A 21,286-nucleotide genomic window follows, 5' to 3' on the forward strand; every position below is an offset into this window, starting at 1 on the left:
ACCATAGAAACTCCTGTTGAAGGCAGGGAATGAGAGGTATCATTGTTTCCAAGCTGTGGCTGTGTTGAGTCCATACGCTTTTTAGGTACCATTGTAATTTCCTCATATGCAGTTTTGCAAATGGTATTAGTAGTAGTATGCAAGATGGCATGAAGCCCAGGGCCTGCAGAATTTTTCTTGCAGGGAGTTGGGTCTTTGTTGCCACTGTTTTGAAGTATTGAGTTAGTTGTAGTTGTTTGTCTGGCGTCAGATAAGCCTTCTGGGCCGTTGTATTCAAGCTGGCACCCAGGAATGTCATATTTTGTGAGGGTACTAGTTTTGATTTCTTTTCGTTTACTGTGTACCCCAGGCAACTTAGAAAGTGTTTTACAAAAGCCAGATGTTGTAAGAGAATGTCCTTGCTTTCTGCTTGGATGAGGCAGTCCAGGTATGGATATATTTGAATTCCTCTTTGTCTGCCGTATGCAATTACTGGTGCCAGGCATTTTGTGAAGACCCTGGGCACAGTAGATAAGCCAAAGGGCAGTGCAGAGAATTGGTAATGGGTTGAACCTGCAATGAAACAGAGGTATCTTCTGCAATTTTGTCTGATAGGGACATGCAGGTATGCCTCCTTGAGGTCCAACATTACTAGCCAAGCTTTCTTGCCCAACATGGGAAGAAGATGCTGTAGTGTTAGCATCTTGAATTTGGGTACTTGCAAGAAGGTGTTTAGAATTGAAAGGTCCAGAATGGGTCTCCAAGCATTGTCCTTTCTGGGGACTAGAAAGAGCCTGGAGTAAAATCCTTGGCCTTGTTCCTGTGTAGGTACCAGTTGAATGGCTCTCATGTCCATGAGAGCTGTAATTTGTTTTTGTGCCCCTGCCCATTGATTTTGTGGCAGGTTTGGCATTCCTTTTATCCTTGGCAAGGTGTGGAAATGGATTCTGTATCCTTGTGAGATAATGTCTAGGACCCATTTGTCCTTTGTGACGATGCACCAGTTGTCTGCAAAAAGTGCTAATTTTCCTCCCAAGGGAGCTGCCAAGAGAGTTTTGCTTGGCAGTTTGAGGTGCAAGTCATTGTGTTTGCCTTCTAGTAGTTTGGGACCTGTCTTCTCCTCCCTTCTGTGTTGCAGTGCCCCATTGGCAAGGTTTGTAAGGGATTTGTGCTTGTCCTCTGCCCCTTGGGCGCCTGTATTTACCCCTCTGTGGTCTGTCAGAAGCTGGAAAGGACCAATTTTTTGTTGGCCAATTTCTGCTGAAGCGTGGGGGCTGTACCTTTAAGAAATCTTTTACCATCTGCATAGATTTTGCCTTATCCTCCATTTTCTTTAAAACCTCTTCTGCTTTAACCCCAAATAAGACATCCTGCTGTACGGGTGCATTAGTAACTTTGCTTTAACATGATCAGGCAGAGTTTGTTCCTTTAACCAAGCATGCCTACGTATAACAGACCCAGTAACAGCTGCTCTACAGGAAGCTTCCAATGAATCAAATCCACATTGTAAAGTATGTTTGCCCACCTGTTCAGCTGCATGCAATAGATCCTGCATTTCCTTGAATTCAGACTGTTGAGGGTGCGTGCTCATCTTTTGTTTCATTTGAGACATTAGGAATTGCTGGTATTTAAGCATGTGAAATTGACAATTTAGTGCTCTCATAGCTAGAGTAGCTGAGGTGTAAACCTTCTTCCCCCACCTATCTAGTGCTCTGGAGTCCCTTTCAGAGGGAACAGGATTTTTAGCCATAGGAGCCTTAGCCCCTTTGGGACCCTGGGAGATTGTCTCTGGATCAGCAACAGGGCTTTTGTAAAGGAATTTGTGTGAGTCAGGCTATCTGGTTTGGCTGGAGCAGGAGGCAGAGAATCTGGATTTAGACTAGACTCTAAGTAAACATCATCCACAATGTCTAAAACTGGGGGGATAGCAAGTGGTCTGTGCTGGGGGAGCAAAATAAACTCTCGGAGCCTTTTCTTTGAGTCTGAGTAGTCCTGACCTTCCCAGTGGAAATGTTCCCTCATGGTATGTAAGGTTTCCCCAAAGGAATAGTCTTCAGGGGAAGAAGCTGAGGGAATGGAATCTTCAGCATCAGAATCTTCTTAAGGGGGAAAGGAGTAATCCTGTTCCTCAGAGGAGCCTGAGGAAATAGACACTTGATCAGAGGAGGCATAATCCTCCTCTTGTCCAGGTCTTTTGTCGGGGGGGGGGGGTTGGGAACCCCTGATTAAAGAAATCAAATCTTCAGCCATTTTAAGCATCTGTTTCTTAGGCATGGGGCCTTGAACTGGAGACTGAAGTGCAGTCTTTTTTGGTTTTAGAGGAGTCTTAAGCTTAGCATAAGATTTTATGCTGAGAGTAGTCGGTCTGAAGACACCTTCTGAAACCGAAGGTGTTTCTACAGCACCAGCATCTCCTTCTTCAATGTTGTCGGTAGGGCCTAAAGAAAATGGCTGCGTCGGCCTAGAACTCTCTCTGCTAGAGATTCCGAAGCGGTCTGGGGTTCCAATTCTGCGGTAGCCAGGGCCTGCGTAGGCACCTCACTGAAAACCGGAGAACCGGCGACCATCCCAGCCGAGGCCTCAGAGTCTGGCTTGGATCTAGGCTGCCTGTCTTTATCTTTGCGTTTTTTACGCACGCCAGTAGTCGGTTGCTCCGACGGCATAGTGTAATTAAATTTCCCACCAAAGTAGTGTCGTGCGAAATCAAAGCGTCGCTTTATAGTTCGCTTATTGAACCTAGCACAAAACCGACAACCAGTGACGTAGTGGTCTGGGCCTAGGCAAGGTATACAATAAGAATGAAAGTCCTTATGAGGTATTTGCTTCCCACAAGAAAAGCAATTGTTAACTTTTTCTGACATCAGACTGAGGCAAGAAAAGGTTCCCCAACGGGGTACTTAGCTTTGAAGACTTCGGACTGAAATTCTATTCGAAAATCTCAGCTGTCGGCCGACCGGCATTTGCAAACTGCTTCTGCTTCGGGCACCGCACGGCAAGAAAGACTGAAGAAATTGGCGTCGGATGCCGCTTACATACCCCTGGGGCACTGATGTCAGGGAAGAAGCGACAGCAACCGACGCTGGACCAAGACTTTGGAATTCAGGCCGACTGCGGGACCGCCTGATGACAGGATAACCCAAGTGTGATGACTGCAGCAGGGTAACACAATGAACATCTGTTGTTTCTTTGTCTCTTGCAAGACTTGGGTACATATATATTTATAGAATGACTCACTGTATCAGGTGTTTGTTAGAACAAATCACCAAAATCCTTAAATAATGAATTTGCTGTCCTACATTCACTGTACAACTCAGATCTGTTATTTTGGTACTGACAACCACAATAGAAAGTATTTGTGTGACTACTCACCTCACAGTGTTGTACAGCTGCTAGTTGAACAGTTATATAACTTCCCAGTAAGAAGGGTTCATACCATTCATAACAAGAAGGTTTCACATGTTTTTAACTGCTGCTTCTTGCAAGCTTTGTGCACTTATGCGTATTTGTATCACATTGTATTGGGGTGCTTGTCAGAATAAGTCATTTGATAACACCCTTTAAAAATTATTCTGTTATCTTGCAGTGCAGCTGAAAGTCTGTTACTGTGGTATTAAAAAATAAGAGAGAATGTATTTGCATCAGGTGCAACAGCTCAGCTGCTCACTTCAGCTTTGTTCTGCTGCCAGATGAACAGCTGTGTAGCTTCTTGGTAAGAAATTTCATATCATTAACATTACAAAGGTGTCTCATCCTTATTTGTTTTGCTTCTTGGAAGGTTTGTATACATAATCACATTAGTACCTCACTGTTTTGGGGAGCTTGTCAAGCAAATTAATCAGTGGTATCCTAAATTATTCAATGGTATCCTTTAAAAAACGATTTTGTTATCCAACATTCATTGTATAACTGAAAGCATGTTATTATGGTACTGAAAACCACGAGGGAATAGTTCAGGTTGAACTGCTTGCCTCACTGTGTTGTTTTGCTTTCAGATGTACAGTTATGTATCTTCAACACACCACCTGGGTAAGTAAAAGTGCAAAAGCATTACAACCCACTGCTATGTATATGTCAGACATCACTAGAGGAAGGGGACTGCCTAAGGGCTTTGCATTTTAAACACTACAGTTTTTAAGTACTGCAGTCTGTTTTCTCGGACATTCCAGTTGTTTGCAATCATCTGTCAATATCAAGCAGATTGCAGGCAGTACTATAAAACCAGCTTATGAATTTGTAGGGCAGTTTCTTTTTAGGTCACTGTCGATTTCCGTGTCGGACCCCTGCTTTTTCTTGAACAAGAACTATGAAGCCCTTACTTGATGTTCATCAGTTAGATCACTGACTCACCATGTGGACAAATAACCTGCTGCAGTTAAAGACGAAGTCCCAAGACAAAAATGTTGATCAGAAAAGCACCAGAAGGTACTCTGCAAGCAGCAACTATACTGTCTGAAACCCCAATGATGTGAAAACCCTGTTCTTCTCTGCAACATACTTTCCTTAAAAAATAATCAACAAAAAAGTCCCGTGCTTATTCTTGCATTGCTATTTACTGCTGATTAAGAATGATATTTTATTACAATACTTTCATAAGCCTTTCCTTTTTGGATGCAAGCTGGAATACTTTTACATTGCACATGGTTTACTACAGTACCCTCTGGAGTGAATTTCAACAGCAGGTTGTATTAAAAATGAAAAGTTTATTGGCTTCTATCTTCTTTAATCCTATTTTCCAAACTTTCTCAGAAAAACATAGACCAAAGTACTCTACCTGTACGAGCATGACACAGGAAATACTGACTTTAAGTACAGCTTTGATGTATTGGTCACCTTACAGCACCAAGGGACGACGACGACGGGAAAACCAGACTGACAAAAACAAAACGCCAAAATTATTCAGAAATGACAGTGACTTGAAGCAGAGTATCTTCCAGGCTGTTTTGCTATCCTGACAAGATGATGCCTGAAGTGAAAGATCACTCAAAACAAACAATACGGTTTCTCTGCATAAGGGTCAAGCAGATCTGCCTTTGCCTTGCAGATGTACCTCAGGATTTGTGTATTTTCCATGTTAACTTACAGAATGACTAGATAAAGGTTATTAGTCACGCTTTACAGATTAATCTAACTTCAAGTATATGTGGAGCTTTTACAGTGCTGGAGTCCAGCTAACCTGTATCCAGGAGCTCTCTGCACATGAAATGTCCACGCACAGTCTGAAGCATCTGTCATAATGACTAACTCATTTGACATCCATAGTCTTATAGTGTCAGAACATTTTTTTAAGGTTGGCTTCCTTAACCAAATGACATCAATTAATTACACGCAGTATATAAAGAGCAAGTTATAAGAAACAAAAGTTACACAAGATTGTTATTCTACCATGTACTGCAGTAGATAGTAACTGCTGCCTGTCACAAGTTACTTGTATTTACCTTTACATTTTTATAACTGACTAAGCTACATGTTATTAAAGGGCATAGTTTGAAAACCGCTGTGGGAAACACAAAAACGCACTGGCACTGCACCATGTTTAATGCACTGGAAATAATGCTAGCGGTTTGTCGGTAAATAAGACAAGCATCACTTCTCCATGTATGTTAAAATTTCTCCAACGATATGACTTACCAACTCTTGCATGGTAGCAGGTAAAACGTTAGATGATGCTCAGTAAAACAGTCACTGATGCTTTCCACTGTAAGTTTTACAGTCTGACAGATAGTGAGTTTTATATTACTAATTTTGCAAATAGGCATGTTTTCCATACTTTTGTAAATGTCTCAATAAACAATCAGCCAGAAAAGAATTTCTTGCCATCATGTGAAAGCTCAAGTATGGCTAAACAAAACTGCTGCAGATAGTTTATTTCAGGCTGTACTGTTTGCAGGATATGAAAAGCTGCTTGTGAAAATGTTGTGAAAAATGTGATTTTTGCATTATAACATACTGCAGTACTGATGTAAAGAATGGGAATGCCTGAACTATTACCATTGCAAAGACGACTTAACACTACACAATGAAGCTGTTTGTACCTTTTTAATAGCATTCATTCCTCACATGCTGTTTATCTTTACTTGGCTTTAATTTTTAAACCCAAATTTTCAGAAAATCCTTAAGACTCTAAGGAGATATGTCAGTTGCTAGAGATGTGCTATTCCACCGCTATTACCTGTGAATGACTGTGATCTAATTTTTGAGTATAAGGTGGGGTTGTGTGGGGTAACAACAAGCAATAAAGCATACTGAGGACTTCAACTGACAAGGGGCTAGGGACAGTGACTGTACACGGGGTGTGGGGGTGGGGTACGATTGGAATTTTAGGCAAATGTCACTGTCTGCATGTACACTGGGAGGCTGCTTAATTCCCTTAAATCCAGTTGCAGCCAGTACATCAGTCCTTTTGTTTCCATGTTAGGATATTATCTTCTTGGCTTTTGCTATTGCTGAGTTCAAACCTGCCTTATCAGACTGGCTCAATCATGAATACACTGCTGTTCTTTATAGGAAATCAGGTGGTCTGTCTTTTTATTGCTCTGGACTTTGTCTGCTAAAGGGTTTTGCAAGACAGAGTCTACAAGTACAAGAATCACCTGTTTTTGCTGCTCTGCCTGGAGCTACTTGAGTCATCAGGAGTGAAGTTTATAACAATAATTTATTTCTGATGTACTCAACAGCTTACAAAAGACATGACTTGGACCAAACAAAGCCCAGTCCAGCATTACATGTTTTACCTCAACTAGGGTTGTAACCTTCATTTCCCAGTCTATTCAAAAATCAAAATGACTGTTCAGTAGATCAGGATTAACAAATTCCAGTATCATGTTTAGCAGCACAAAAAATTCTGGAGTTTGTGAAAATATCACCTCAGGCTAACTTTTTTTTAAGAAAAGCATCACTATGGCGATGCATTCACTTTTGAGGCAAAAAAAAAAAAAAGACAAAAAAAGGCATTCCACCTCCCACTGACTTGCTCATGTATGTGACAAAATAGATGCTTAGGTGAAGAAATGGTTGGACAGAGGCAGAACTAAGGTGATGTAAGGGATGTGATTTTGGTCTGTATTATGGAACAGAAAAATCTGGCAACATATATCCAGGTCAGTTTGCTTTTTAAAAACATTAAGTTGTTTAAGACAGATAAGTAAATTATATACAAGTGTTTTTGCTTGTGTTTATGTATATGTGTTATGTGCATATCCTGCTGCTTGATGATTTCAGCTAATCATTATGATTGATGTTATTTTTGTATTTACCAGGAAAGGTTTTATAATGCTGGGAAGGAGGGGGCCTTAGGGCAGCATAAACCATTGTACAGCTCCACTGTAAGCTTAAGCTACTCACAAATCCAGCCTATGAAGAAAAAAATGGCTGCTTTGGAAGCTGAATGCATGGTACTAACTTGTGTGTGTGTGTGTGTGTGTGTGTGTGTGTGTGTGTGTGTGTGTGTGTGTGTGTGTGTGTGTGCTGGTGCGGGGCAGTTACATAACCACTATGTATTTTGTTACTTTACTAATGAGGAAGCACTTTTTAACATCTGCTTTCCCTAAAGGGCTACTTGATCTCTACACAAAACGAGTGGCAAAAGTGATGTCCAGAATATGTCTACCAAGTTCTCATTATATTAAAACAAAAATTCTCTACATTTCTCTATAATATATATATATATATATATATATATATATATAAAACTAATGTCTTCCGGCTTTTCCCAGTTAAGGATCGCCACAGTGGAACACCGGTCTGCTAATGACTGGCAGTGGATTTTTATGGTGCCGAGTTGCCAGCCCGACACCCAACCTTTAAGGAAGGGACACCCATTCACGCACGCACCTACCTGCATGTCTTTAAATGTCACTCGACCGTGGGGATAACATGCAGACTCCACACAGAAGGCACTCCAGCCGAGAACTGAACAGGAGAAAACCTCTTGCTGTGAGTAGACAATGCTAACCGCAGCTATATACACACACACACACACACACACACACACACACACACACATATATATATATATATATATATATATATATATATATTCACCTATAAAATGTGGCTACAATGCCAACACTTCAAACTGATGAAGCCATGGAGTTAAATTCACAGGTGTGCTGCACTGGAAAGTCTAAACTTAGAATTGCAGTCTTGGGTATATTTTGTAATCAAATATCTTGTTGCTATTGTGTCAAAGACTTTTAATGAAGTGTGAAAGTCAGACAGGGATAGCATTTTAAAGACTGGCCCCAGTGTACTTGGTTTATGTGTCTTCAATACCACAGTCTGACATTTAGCATCACAGCTGTCATCATTCTGGGAACTGTGGTGAAGTTTTCTGCTCAGTATGTTGGATGCAACACTGGATGAAAATAATTCAGTTATTGAGTTGTCAATACATCAAAACTAAAGACCTTTATAGTTTGCCAGAAAAAACATTCTAATTAGTAACATGCTCTGGCTAAAATGACATGCTTTAAAGCAAAACCTCAGAGGTGTGCTGCAACAGAAGCTTTCAGGACAGAATTGCAGTCTTCAGATTGTTTTGTAGTAAAGTGCCCTGTTATTATCCAAATGTTTGAAAGGAGATGCCAAAAGGTTATAGAGACAGAGAAACCTATAGCCTTATCAAACAGTGATCCCACTATCTTTAGTTCAAAAGTATGCAACACTAGCTGAAAAAAATTATTTGAGTTGTGAAAACACGAGAAATAAAAATCCTGCATTTCACCAAAAAATGTATTTCTTTTCTGTTGTAACATATAGTCAGACAACACAGTGTTGTAAAATGACTAAAGCTGTGGAGTCAAATTCAGATGCATGCTGCATATGAAGTTCTAAGGATATGGTTACAGACTTTGGTTTGTTTGGTTTCTGACTACCTTGTTAGTTGCTACTTTAAAATTTGTTTGTAAGGACATGCCAAAGGGATACAGTACACTGACCTCAGTGGGTATAGTTCACGTCTGCTTACTACCATAGTCATGCATTTTCCATTATATCTGGTCTTCATATTGAGTGCTATGTTGATTTTCTGCTCAGTATGCTGACTGCGGTGGTGGTGCTGCGGTAGCGTTGTCGCCTTACAGTAAGACGTTGTCCTGTTCGATTCTCAGCTAGAGCGTCTTGTGTTTGGAGACATGCGTGAATGGGTGTACCTTTGTTGAAGGTTGTGCGTCAGGGCCGGCAACTCGGCACATAAAAATCTACTGCCAATCATTAGCGGACCGGAGTTCCGCTGTGGCGAGCCCTAACCGGGAAAAGCCGAAAGACACAACAACATGCTGCACATAACAGTGGCTAAAAATAATACTTAAATGTGTAATGAATATATCAAAAGTAAACAACCTTTACATTTCACCAGATAATATAAATATATATATATTTTATATATATATATATATATATATATATATATATATATATATATATATATTTTTTTTTTTCTTTTTTTCAGTTGCAATATATAGTGGGTGGCTACAATACTATGCTTTAAAGCAGCTAAAGCAGTGGAGTCAAATTCAGTGATGTGATTCACTGGAAACTTTGACCTTCAAATAGCAATCTTAGGAGTGTTTTGTACACACATATCTTACTGCTATTGTGCTGGAGTGAAATTGTACTGCACTGGAAGCTCTGAAGATGGAATGCCAGTCTTGATTTGTAGACGAATACCCTGCTGTTACCTGAAAGGTTTTTGTAATGACATTCCCAAAGGCAAACAAGAGTGCGGCCGCAGCAGTGCAGCAGTTAAAGTTGTCACCTCACAGGAACAGTTTTGCTGGTTCAATTCTCAGCTGGAGCAACTTCTGTGCGGAGTCTGCCTGTCCTCCCTGAAGTCAAGTGAGTTTTAAAGACATGCAGGTAGGGGTGTGTGTGTGTGTGTGTGTGCACACGTGTGTGTGTGTGTGTGTGTGTGTGTGTGTGTGTGTGTGTGTGTGTGTGTGTGTGTGTGTGTGTGTGTGTGGTATGTGACAGTGGCTCTATCTTTGGAGGTTGCCCTTACAAGTGATTTCATCCTTTTAAGTTTTGGTAACTGTTTTGGCACTTGGTCTCTACACACAAGTGTTTTTTTTAATCTCTAGAGATACTAGGCAGAGTACTGGTCTCAGGTATGCTTTGAGGTATGGCTAGGGTTTGGGAGGGGGGCAGAGGGGGTGAAGTTTGCACCAAATCTGTCAGATAGCAGGTTGGCAATTCCTCCAGTATAGTATGAGTGGTACCAGCCACTACCAATTCGGCACTTAGCCGGGTACTGCCTTTTAGATTTCAGACTTAAAGAATGCCTCATGATTATCTTTAGTTAGGGGTGCTATTTTACCTTCGTAATTATCTTTAGAGGACTTTACAAGATTTCTGATTTGCTTGTTCATGCTGTGGAGGGAATTCTTCCTCTGCCGAGTCAGTTCACTCTTGTTCATAGACACCAGTTTCTTCCTTTTGTTATATAATCTGTTTATACTTGAGGTCCACCAGGTTGGCTTGTTTTTATCTGGTGAGGCACAGCCAAATCTATACAGTTGCTTAAGTTTTTATACAAGGAATTTGTGTACACCTCTGCATAGCAGTCACTGTTGTCTGTGATTGCAGGGGGTATAAAACTTTTTATACCATCACTAAGTAAGCTGTAATTTGCTTTGGAAAAGTTTTTTAGTTTTTTTTTTTTTTTGCTCCTGTGGTGGTGACAGGTTCAATAGTTACTTCGAACAAGACTGATTTATGATCTGACCTTACCAGGGAGGACATTACATACGGGAGAGTGCAGCAACCCTCCCATGTTGGTAAGTACTATAACTAGGACATTTGAACCCCTTGTGGGGGGTGCAGACCATCTGTTTCAGGCATTTGTATCAACAAAGTTCAGAAACCTCTGGAAGAGCATATTTGTACTCATGTACGTCACCCAGTCCATGGAAAGATAGTTGAAATCTCCCATGATTAAGGTGTTGGGCTATATGGCAAGTGACTACAGTAAGTCCAGGTAGGCAGTGTGCTTTTCTTGGTTCATGGTAGGGGACCTATAGCTAGCAATGATGTGGCAGGGTATTTTGCCTACAGTTAATTGGACATGGAGTAGTTTGACAAAGTCGTACTGTTTGACCAGTCTCAAGGTGTACTTGGCTTTAATGAAGATGGATATGCCTCCACCTTTGGTTCTTTCACACTCATTTTGAGGTCTGAATGTGTGGAAGGCATTGTAGCCTTGCATGGTGGGAGTGCTCCCTGCGGCTTTGAACCATGTCTCAGTGACTACACAGACGTCAGCACCTTCCAAGGTGAGGAGTGCTTCCAGGGAGTGCAGTTTCATCTTCAGACTCCTAGCATTAAGTAGCAGAATCTTGAGTTTGTCTTGAGTGGATTTTGTTATGTCGGAAATTTTGTTTTGACATAGCCAAAAGAAGGGATTTTTTTGCGGAGGCAAGCTCCTTTGCCAGTAGAAAGCCTAGAGGAGACAGGTGCAGACCATCTCTGGCAAAGCAGTGTAGCCTGTCGAAAGTACAGTTTTGTACCTACCATAAATGTAGATGTCCGAGAGGTATGCATCTGCAGTCCTAACAAATGGGTTGTCCTGCCTCAGGCAGCCCTTCGGTCGGCCGGATTCCAAAGTCTGGGTCTGGCCTCGGCTGATGTCGCACTTCACCCGACATCACTGCGGCTGTCAATTGGGTATAAAGGCATCAGCTGACACCATTTTCCTCAGTGTTTCTTGCCCCAGATGCCAGGTGCCCTCTAGGAAGGCTAAATTTGGATAAATGCAAATGGTTCCAAACAGTAGAGAGCAAACAAAAAATAAGCATGTATGTACATATATACAAACAAATACACCATAATAGATTCCCCCAGCTAGCTACAAGATGGGCAAATACCCTAGGAGTACTACAGAGGGGAAGAAGGGTGGGTAATCCTGACTGCAGATGCATACCTCTCGGACATCTACATTTATGGTAGGTACAAAACTGTACTATGTCCTTCAAGGATGCATCTGCAGTCCTAACAAATGGGTAGAATACCATAGCCAAACTGGGGGAGGAGGCACTAGGAAGATTATGGTGCAGTTAATATCCCCTGCAAAACAGCAGTGGCAAAACCTGCTCGGGATCTGGAGTATAAAGGCAGATTATAATGCTTGGCAAATGTATGCACGGAGCTCCAAGTAGCAGCCTCTAAGATGTCTTTGGTAGCCACTCCTCGTAAGAAAGCTGTGGTAGTGGCTGTAGCCCTTGTGGAGTGAGGTCTGATGTTTTCTGGAGTTGTCTTCCCATGAAAGGAGTAACAAAATCTAATGCAATTTCCTATCCATTTTGAGATTGTCTGTTTTGAAATTGCTTTTCCTTCCATTCCTGCTGCATATGCTACCAGAAGCTGGTCAGTTTTTCTATTGGTCTTGGTTCTGTCCAGGTAGTAGCGCAATTGCCTGTGTACATCCAAGGTGTGCAGTAGTTTCCCCCCCCTGTTCTGTGGGTTGGGGAAGAATGTTGGTAGGTGGATTGCTTGGTTCAATGATACCCTGGAGACCACCTTTGGCATAAAGGTAGGGTTAGTTCTCAAGGACACTCTATCCTGATGGAAGATAAGGAAGGGCTGTACTGCCATTAATGCCTGTAATTCAGAAACCCTTCTTACTGAAGTGATTGCAAGCAGGAAAGCAGTTTTCCAAGATAAGAACTGTAATTCTGCTGTTGCTGCCGGTTCAAAAGGGGGAAGTGTTAACTTTTCCAGCACAAAGTTCAGGTCCCATGTAGGTAGGGGTGGCTTCCTTGGAGGCTTTACATTTTAATTCCTCTCAGAAACTGCCTGAGTAGAGGATGAGAGAAGATTGGAGGATCCATGTTGTATTCTGCTGAAATTGCTGATGCATGAATCTTGATGGAGGAGTAAGACAGGCCATTGTGGAAAAGTTCTGCTAAATATTCCAGGATGTTAGCTATGTTTGGCAATGATACATTTTCTCCTTTTGCTGCACTCCAAATGAGGTATCTTTTCCATTTTGCTGAATAAGACTTCCTTGTGGAGGGTCTGCGAGCCTCCAGGATAATGTCTTTTACCCTCTGAGATAAATCTGGGTTATTTTGTTTCATGTAAGATTCCAGGCAGCTAGCTGGAGTGTTTTTAAGTTTGGATGCAGGATCTTGAAGTTGTTCTGTGTTAGCAGCAGAGGAACTAGAGGTAGAGGCCATGCGTGTGTCCGAGACATACTTCTCAGAAGCAGGTACCAATGTTGTCTCGGCCAGTCTGGAGCTATCAGTATGATCCTTGGGTGTTCTTCTTTGATCTTCAGTAGCACTTTGTGCATCAAAGGTAGAGGTGGGAATGCATATGCTGTTAGGTTTTCCCAACTGAAGGATAGGGAGTCCACCTTCCAAGCAAGTGGGTGGTATGTCCTTGTGCAGAATTTTCTCAATTGGTGGTTGTGTGGGGATGCTAACAGGTCTATTTCTGGTAGCCCCCATTTGTCTGTAATGGTTTTGAAGATGTCCGGATGCAGCATCCATTCGTGGGCATCAGTGGTAGTTCTGCTTAATGTGTCTGCTAATATATTTTCTTTTCCTGGCACAAATAAGGCCTGGAGCTGAATGTTGAGGTCCAGGGCCACATTCCACAGGTCCATTGCCATCCGGCATAGAGGGTATGAATGTGTGCCTCCCTGCTTGTTGATATACCACATAACTGTGGTGTTGTCCGTCCTTATCAGCAAATGACCCTGTTGTAGAAACGGTCTCAATGTCCGAATTGCCTGTTTCACTGCCAGCATCTCTTTTTGATTTATGTGTAGGTTCAGCTGGTCCTGTGTCCATAAGCCTTGTATACACTTGTCTGCCATGTGCACCCCCCAACCGAGGTCTGAGGCATCCGTGGTGATAGTCTGGCTTGGGTGAGGGTTGTGGAAAGGCAGTCCTTTGTTCAACTGACAGGCCTGAGCCCACCACAGGAATTCTTGCTTCAGGCATGGAATTATTGGAATTTGGGTTTCTAGGCTGTGCTTGTGCTGAGACCATAAATTCCTTAGGTACCATTGCAACTTCCTCATATGCAGTCTGGCATGTGGGATCAATATTATGCAGGATGCCATGTAACCCAGGGCTTGCAGGATTTTCCTTGCTGTAAGCTGGTTCTGCTTTGTTAATGCCTTGAAATAGAGTGGTAGTTCTTTTTGTTTTTCTGCTGTGAGAAATGCCACTTGATTTAATGTGTCCAGTTCTGCACCCAAGAATGTAATCCTTTGGGATGGTACCAGCCTTGACTTTTTTATGTTGACTGTGTATCCCAAGGCCTGCAGTAGTTGAATAACCTTTTCCAAATATTTTGTTAATTTGATCTTGTTGTCCGCTTGTAGCAGGCAGTCGTCCAGGTATGGATAAATTTGAATTCCCTGAAGCCTGCAATGAGCAATTACTGATGCCAGGCATTTCGTGAATACTCTGGGCGCAGTAGATAAGCCAAAGGGCAATGCTGAGAATTGATAATGCTCTGATCCTGCAAGAAATCTGAGGTATCTTCTGCAATCTGGTCGAATAGGGACGTGCAGGTATGCCTCCTTGAGATCTAGAGTCACCAGCCAAGCCTCCTTGCCCAGCATGGGAAGAAGGTGCTGTAGGGTCAGCATTTTGAATTTTGGAACAATGAGATATGTGTTGAGAGCGGACAGGTCGAGAATAGGCCTCCATTGGTTTTCTTTTCTTGGCACCAGGAAAAGTCTGGAATAAAATCCTTGTCCTTGTTCCATAGCCGGTACCTTTTCTATAGCTCTCATCCTTAGTAAGTGATTAATTTGTTCTAGAGTGTTTGTCTTTTGGTTTGGTGGTAGGTTTGGCATTCCTCTCTTCCTTGGTAGAGTATGGAAGTGAAACCTGTATCCTTTGTCTATTGTCTGTAAAATCCATTTGTCTCCTGTAATATAATGCCAGTTTACTGTAAATAAGGCTAGCTTTCCGCCTAAGGGTGCTTCCAGTTGTTCCCTGGTAGGCGGTATCAGAGCCAAGTCACTGTGACTGTCCTGTGGAAATAGTAGTAACTGGATCTGTGGCAGTACTTCTCTGGTTGTTAGGCTGCCACTGACGTCCCCTGTAGGCACCTCTGGATTGACCTCTGCCTCTTGAGTGCCTATTTCTGCCTCTCTGTGCTCTGGTGTCTGGAAAGGACCAATTCTTCGAAGGCCAATTTCTACTAAACCTGGGAGGCTGGACCTGTAAGAAGTCCTTGACTGTTTGGACAGATTTTGCTTTTTCCTCCACCTTCTTTAACACTTGCTGTGCAGGGAGCCAAACAAACTGAGTTTCTCCATGGGAGCATCTAGGAGCTTTGACTTTACATGGTCTGGTAAGGATTGCTCTTTTAACCATGCATGCCTTCTGATCACTGTACCAGTCATAGCTGATCTAAAGGAAGCCTCCAGTGCATCATAGCCGCATTTTAAGGAATGATTACTGACCTGCTGAGTGTTATGTACCAAATCCTGAAGGGACTTACAGTCTATAGGTTCAGGAGAAGATAGTTTTTTATTTAACTGATCTAACAAAAATTCCTGATACTGAATCATGTGGAATTGACAGTTTAAAGCCCTAGCCGAAAGAGTAGCAGAAGTATAAACTTTTTTACCCCATCTCTCTAAAGCTCTAGATTCTCTTTCAGAGGGGAGAGGGTTTTTGGTAGTTGCTACAGCTTTGGGGCCTTGAGAAATAGTTTCAGGATCTGCAATAGGGGCCTTATACAGGTGATAATGTGTGTCCGGGACCCTGTAGAATCTGTCGGGCTTAGCAGGGGCCGGAGGAAGAGAGTCAGGGGCAGTACAAGCATCATTGAATGCATCATCCACAACTGTTAGTACTGGAGGAATGGCTAAAGGCCTATGCTGTGGCAAATGCAAAAAGGTCCTGAGCCGTTTCCTTGAATCTGAAAAATCCTGGCCCTGCCATTGAAATTGTTCCCTCATAGCATGCAAGGTTTCCCCAAAAGAAAATTCCTCAGGAGGAGAGGCAGAAGGAATGGGGTCTTCTGCATCAGAATCCTCATATGGAGAATAAGGGCCTTCAGGAGGATTTGAGTTTTCTGAATCATCATCAGAATAATCCGTAGAAACTGGTTCAGGGGGCTCTGCTCTAGGCCTCTTCTCTGGAGGGGGATGAGAGGCCCTGTCAGGGTGAGGTTGGGATCCCCTGATCAAAGAAATGAGATCCTCTGCCAGGCTAAGCATTTGGGAACTAGAGCTAGGCCTGTGTGAGGGGGTTTTAGAAGGCAAGGCCTTAGAAGATTTAGCTGCTTTAGCCCTAGAGAAAGCCTTGATAGACATGGATGCAGGGGGCCTAGCAGCTCCACGTGCAGGAGTAGATATGTCCAAAGGAATAGTATCTGATAAATCCTGGGTGCCTGCTACAGCAGGAGAAATTTCAGTAGCAGATTCAGCCATGCTGTGTGAGGCCTCGGTTGCAGAAGGAATGTTTTCGGCCGAAGGAAGAACCGTGGACTCGGTTTCAGCCGAAACCGAGACACTCGCGGTAGGCTTAACCGTGGTTTGGGCCGAAACCGCGGACCGCGAGTGTCGGTCCTTTTCCTTACGCTTTTTAGCTAAATGCGAAGTCAGAGTATCCGACGGCATTTTGTAAGCAAAAGCGGGACCAAAAAACTCCTCCGCAAACTCCGACCGACGTCTAAGTGTCTGTCGGTTGAAGGAAGCACAGGCTAGACAAGCTGCTACTTCGTGGTCTGGGCCTAAGCAAGGAAGGCAGTAAGAGTGGAAATCCTTATGAGGTATTTGTTTCCCACAAGTTAAACAATTATTTACTTTTTCTGACATCGGCTGAGGCAAGAAAGAGTCCCCAACGGGGTACTTAGCTTTTTAGAAGTCTTCGGTAGTAGAAAACTCTGGATCTGACCGACCAGCACTTGCGAACAGCTTCTGCTTCGGGCACCGCGCGGCAAGAAAGACTGAGGAAAATGGCGTCGGCTGATACCTTTATACCCAATTGACAGCCGCAGTTACGTCGGGTGAAGTGCGACATCAGCCGAGGCCAGACCCAGACTTTGGAATCCGGCCGACCGAAGGGCTGCCTGAGGCAGGACAACCCATTTGTTAGGACTGCAGATGCATCCTTGAAGGACATCATATCTTCCCAGGAGATGCTGGATCCCCCCAAACTATCACCACAAGCTAAGCCAATTGCTGAAGTCAATTATTTTTTGTTTATATTTTTGTCTCTCATTAAAAGTGCTTTTAGAAGGAAGGAAGGTTAATAGAGTACTAGGAGATACAAATACAATGTTTGTCTTCTATTCTAGTACAGCCAGAATATTTAGAGTTGACTTACAAATTTGGGTATGTGGGTTTACAAAAACATCCATTAATTCTGCTCTCACATCATCAAGTCAGTACTTGAACTGATACAGGAATGCCTCACTGCTGACACTAATGAAGCACATGGCAGAGGCCCTCATGGCAGCATCTGCTGCAACACAGACACATTATGCCATCCGTCTGCTAGGCATGACTGCATTAGTAATTAATTTTAGTGTCTGCGCTAACCTTCAGACTCTGAAAAAATACTCAAGGCATCAATAAGTTGATGTTTTACTTTGCTTTTATATTGGGTCATGTGTGTAAGACAATTAATACAGCTTACATCCAGAGTTGCTTTGACATACACACTTTTACACAACCTACCTGGGATCTTTAATTCCTTGACAGACAAAATGGTAAAGCAATGCATTTTTTTTCCTGTTCCTTCGGTAGTAAGAGCTGCCTACTGCTGACTGAGCAGTAACAAAGCCAGTATGTCTGTTATTGTGTTTTACCGGGGGGGGGGGGCACAATCAGGCCCATTAAGGCATTTTATCTGGTCTTCAGTACATCCTATAACAAATTGTTTTGAATGGACAGATACATGTTGGACATGGTAATGTGCCCCCCCCCCAAACCTTTCCAAGTATGGTAAGTGGCCCTTAAGCTATAAAGGTTGGACACCCTTGCTCTATCCAGTCTAGTACCCCAGATGTATAACACTAGCTTAGAGTCAAATACTGCAAATACTGCCAAGGAAATGTCCTGTATAAAATTCAATAGGGGACACGCTAGTCAAAGCTGAGAGCGTTCAACCTTTAGGTACGTGTTCATAGGTTCATACTAGGCTATCTGCCCTAGGGCATTTATAAGCCTAGCCAGAATGTGTTTGGCTTTCGCCACCCATTTTAAATTTATTTTGCTATGCCTTTTTTCGAGGTTAGTACACTGTGCCTTTGTCTAACAGTGACACAGAAGTGATACCCGGGGTAAACCTACGATCTCCCATCCACTCATCAAGATTCCTCTTGAAAAGAGTCAATGAGGGACTCTGTCTAACCTGGACTGGGATTTTATTCCAGAGTGAAGGGAGCCTCTGGGTTATGAATCTGTCCCTCCAGCATGTCCTATTTATTTCAGTGCTGAGGTTCAAGTCTCTTGAGCACGTAGCTCGATGGGATTTGGATTTTCTAAGGTGCAGCATGTCCATTAATTCCGGGTTGGACATGGCTTTATACGTCAGGCACAGATCGCCTCTGAACAGGCGGTATGCTACTGAGTAGAGCTGGAGTTTCTTTAACCGGGCAGCATATGGCATCTGTTTGAGCCCTCTATCCCAAAAAATGTAAATTACATTTTTTGGGATAGAAATCTTCTGTATTTCACTTGTAAACCCCACTCATCAACTGAGTAGTCTCCCCAATTCTAGCATCTTCCAGATTAAAAACAGAGTAAAAAGACTGATGGTTATCCACATGAATGTAAGGCTCCAAGGTAGAATATATGTTCCATGTAAAACACTGCAACACAGGAAACTTTTTCAGATGGAAAAGACAAGTGGTACAATCTAGACATTAAATAAGGAAAGCCATGTCAGTACTTCTCCTCCCTCCTGGATAATGGACAGAGGTACAGGTCAAAGTGCTCTGCGTACGACTGTCTAACAAGACAGGCTGCAGAGTTACCATGTCTGCAGAAACTGACTGACATACTTGCAAACATAAATGAGACGCTGGAGTTACTAAGAGAAAGTAATTTATTGGTATGCCATAATTTTTTTTATCCAGTAGAGTAAGTAATCTCTAGTAGAATGGTCTGCTATAACTAGATGGATTTACATCTTGGTCTTCAAGATCTTCCTTTACCAATACCCCTATCAGTGCAGAGAATTCTTATTCATTTTAATCACTGTGAGCAAATTTTTTTCTACTCTTCATCCTTTATTGAAGTAGTTTTCTTTTCCCAATACTTCATTACTTATTTGATGTTTCTTCTTTTCTTTCTTTCTTATAAGAATTTTCCAGTGCCAGTCTGTTTCGCAGTTTTCACCATTTCCAACCTCTACCTTCTGCAATTTTTTTTTTGTTTTTTTCCTTCAAAGGGTAAGATTCAAAGGCTTTCAGGTACCCAATTTTATTTTATTTTTTAATGGATGAAACTCGGTCATCTGTGAGATGAGCTGCACCTAAACAAAATGACCATCTGAATTAAAATATTTTGGGGTCATCTGTCTACCACAGATGCAATTTATTTAAAAACTATGTTGTAAATGATACTGCCACTGTATACTTTAAAAATTATCTTGAGACAGAACATTATCACAATGCATTTTTCTGTAAGATTCTACAAACATAATGTTTTCAAGTACTGAAAGTCTTCTCAAAGCAACTAAAAAGTTGATGGCAAACAGGAATACAGTCAAGTGACTAATAGTTCTGATGACAAAATGAAAATGGAGAGACATATGGCTAGCTTTAGTGACCCATGCCTACTAAAGCAAAAGGTGAAATGACACAAGAAAGATATTACTCAAGCCAATAACTGGCTGACACAGATAAGAAGAAATTGAGTGTTATACTATTGCCAGAGACTAACAATGTTCCAAAATGTAAATTCTTTTCTGTCTTTCAGTAACAGAATCACCACTCTTCTATTCTGATATCTCTGCTGCTTTAATTTTAATGCAATTTTTAGTTAATGGACAACTACCATAACAAAAAATAAAAGGTGATTGTTTGAACAGATAAAATAATCTTTTGTACTTCGCTTTTCGGAACTCTAGCCATCTTTTTCAAAATAATAATTTATCTCTGATTTAATCACAAATTGTGGGAGGGAGGTGGTAGGACTGAAATGGAAGAAATGGAAAATGGAGAAATCACAGGAAGGGCTGATTCATGAAATTAAAAGGAAACAATGAAAGTACTTGATAAATTGATGGGAGGCCAGGTTATCATCGGGATAAGTGAAGTATAAAATTAAAGAAGTTCTGTACACAAATCAAGGAGAACGTTTAAGAGTGTATTAAATTACTGGGAATGAAAGGGTTAAGTTGGGTTCAGGATCGTTTATGACAGGGAATCCCTCGTGTAATGAATACTGCAATACAGGAACAAAAGGACATCGTTAATTACTTTTCAGAGTTTGAGGGATCAATATTGTATTGAGAAATGGGACTGGTTTCTGTAGAGAGCAATACATACTATGGCAAAGTATGTGAGGGCTTAGGAGGTATTATAAAAGACAAATGAGAAATATATATGGTGAAAAAAGTGTGCAATGAAAAAGAAAAGTCAAATCATAATAGTGTAAAATGATCTGAGAAGGATGGAATGGTTTGGAGATGTGGAGATGGTTAGAAAGCAATGGATGAAAGAAATATTTCTTTGTCAGAGGGATTAAGTGTCAGAAGAAAATTGTAAGATGGCAAAGAGGATAAGGAAACAGGCCTTGTGCATGATATGCATCTCAAACTATTACACAGATGGTGCAGGACACCTAAGAGACTTTGAAAGGAAAATTTTTGGACAGAAAGTAAATACTAGTGATGTGAAGACGTTAAAATACATAACCTGCACATGTGGTAGGAGTGCAAAGAGGCTCAGTACTGCTGGGAACGGCATACAGGACTGTGGATAAAACTTATGAAACATATAAAAGTCATGTGGCTGTAATGGCTGTCTGATGTAGGGGAAGAGAGTGAAGAATGGTCAAAATAAGAAGAATAAAGAGAATTGTTACTTACAGTAGGCTGCCTTAAGGGAGAAAGAGAGAGTTGATAAGGAGTTGGAAAGGGGAATTAAACAGGTAAACGAGGAAGAGGTTAGCACCTGGGTAAAGTGAAATACAAGCGGGAACTTAGACAAAAGTTGACTGCGAGTTGTCAAACACGGTAAATCCTATGGGGGAAAAAGGAGGGAGCAGACTTGTTACAGACAGTTTGGGTGTTATGCAGTAAGTGCAGTGATTGTTCAGTGTATGAGTAATAGTGTAAGAACTAATACTCTACAGGCACTAGGGGATCTAAAACCTGAATTAATTTTC

General features: G+C 41.8%; 1 protein-coding gene across 2 annotated transcripts in view; it reads right to left on the reverse strand.

Annotated features, from left to right (window-relative positions):
• Positions 1-21,286, reverse strand: part of KIAA0319L (KIAA0319 like) — a 1,767,873-nt gene that overhangs the window by 873,124 nt on the left and 873,463 nt on the right. The gene's annotated exons all lie outside the window — the stretch shown is intronic.

The sequence above is a fragment of the Protopterus annectens genome, chromosome 1.part2 (genome assembly GCF_019279795.1).
Source record: "Protopterus annectens isolate FY-2018-M chromosome 1.part2, PAN1.0, whole genome shotgun sequence".
In the NCBI taxonomy this organism is placed as follows: Eukaryota; Metazoa; Chordata; order Ceratodontiformes; family Protopteridae; genus Protopterus; species Protopterus annectens.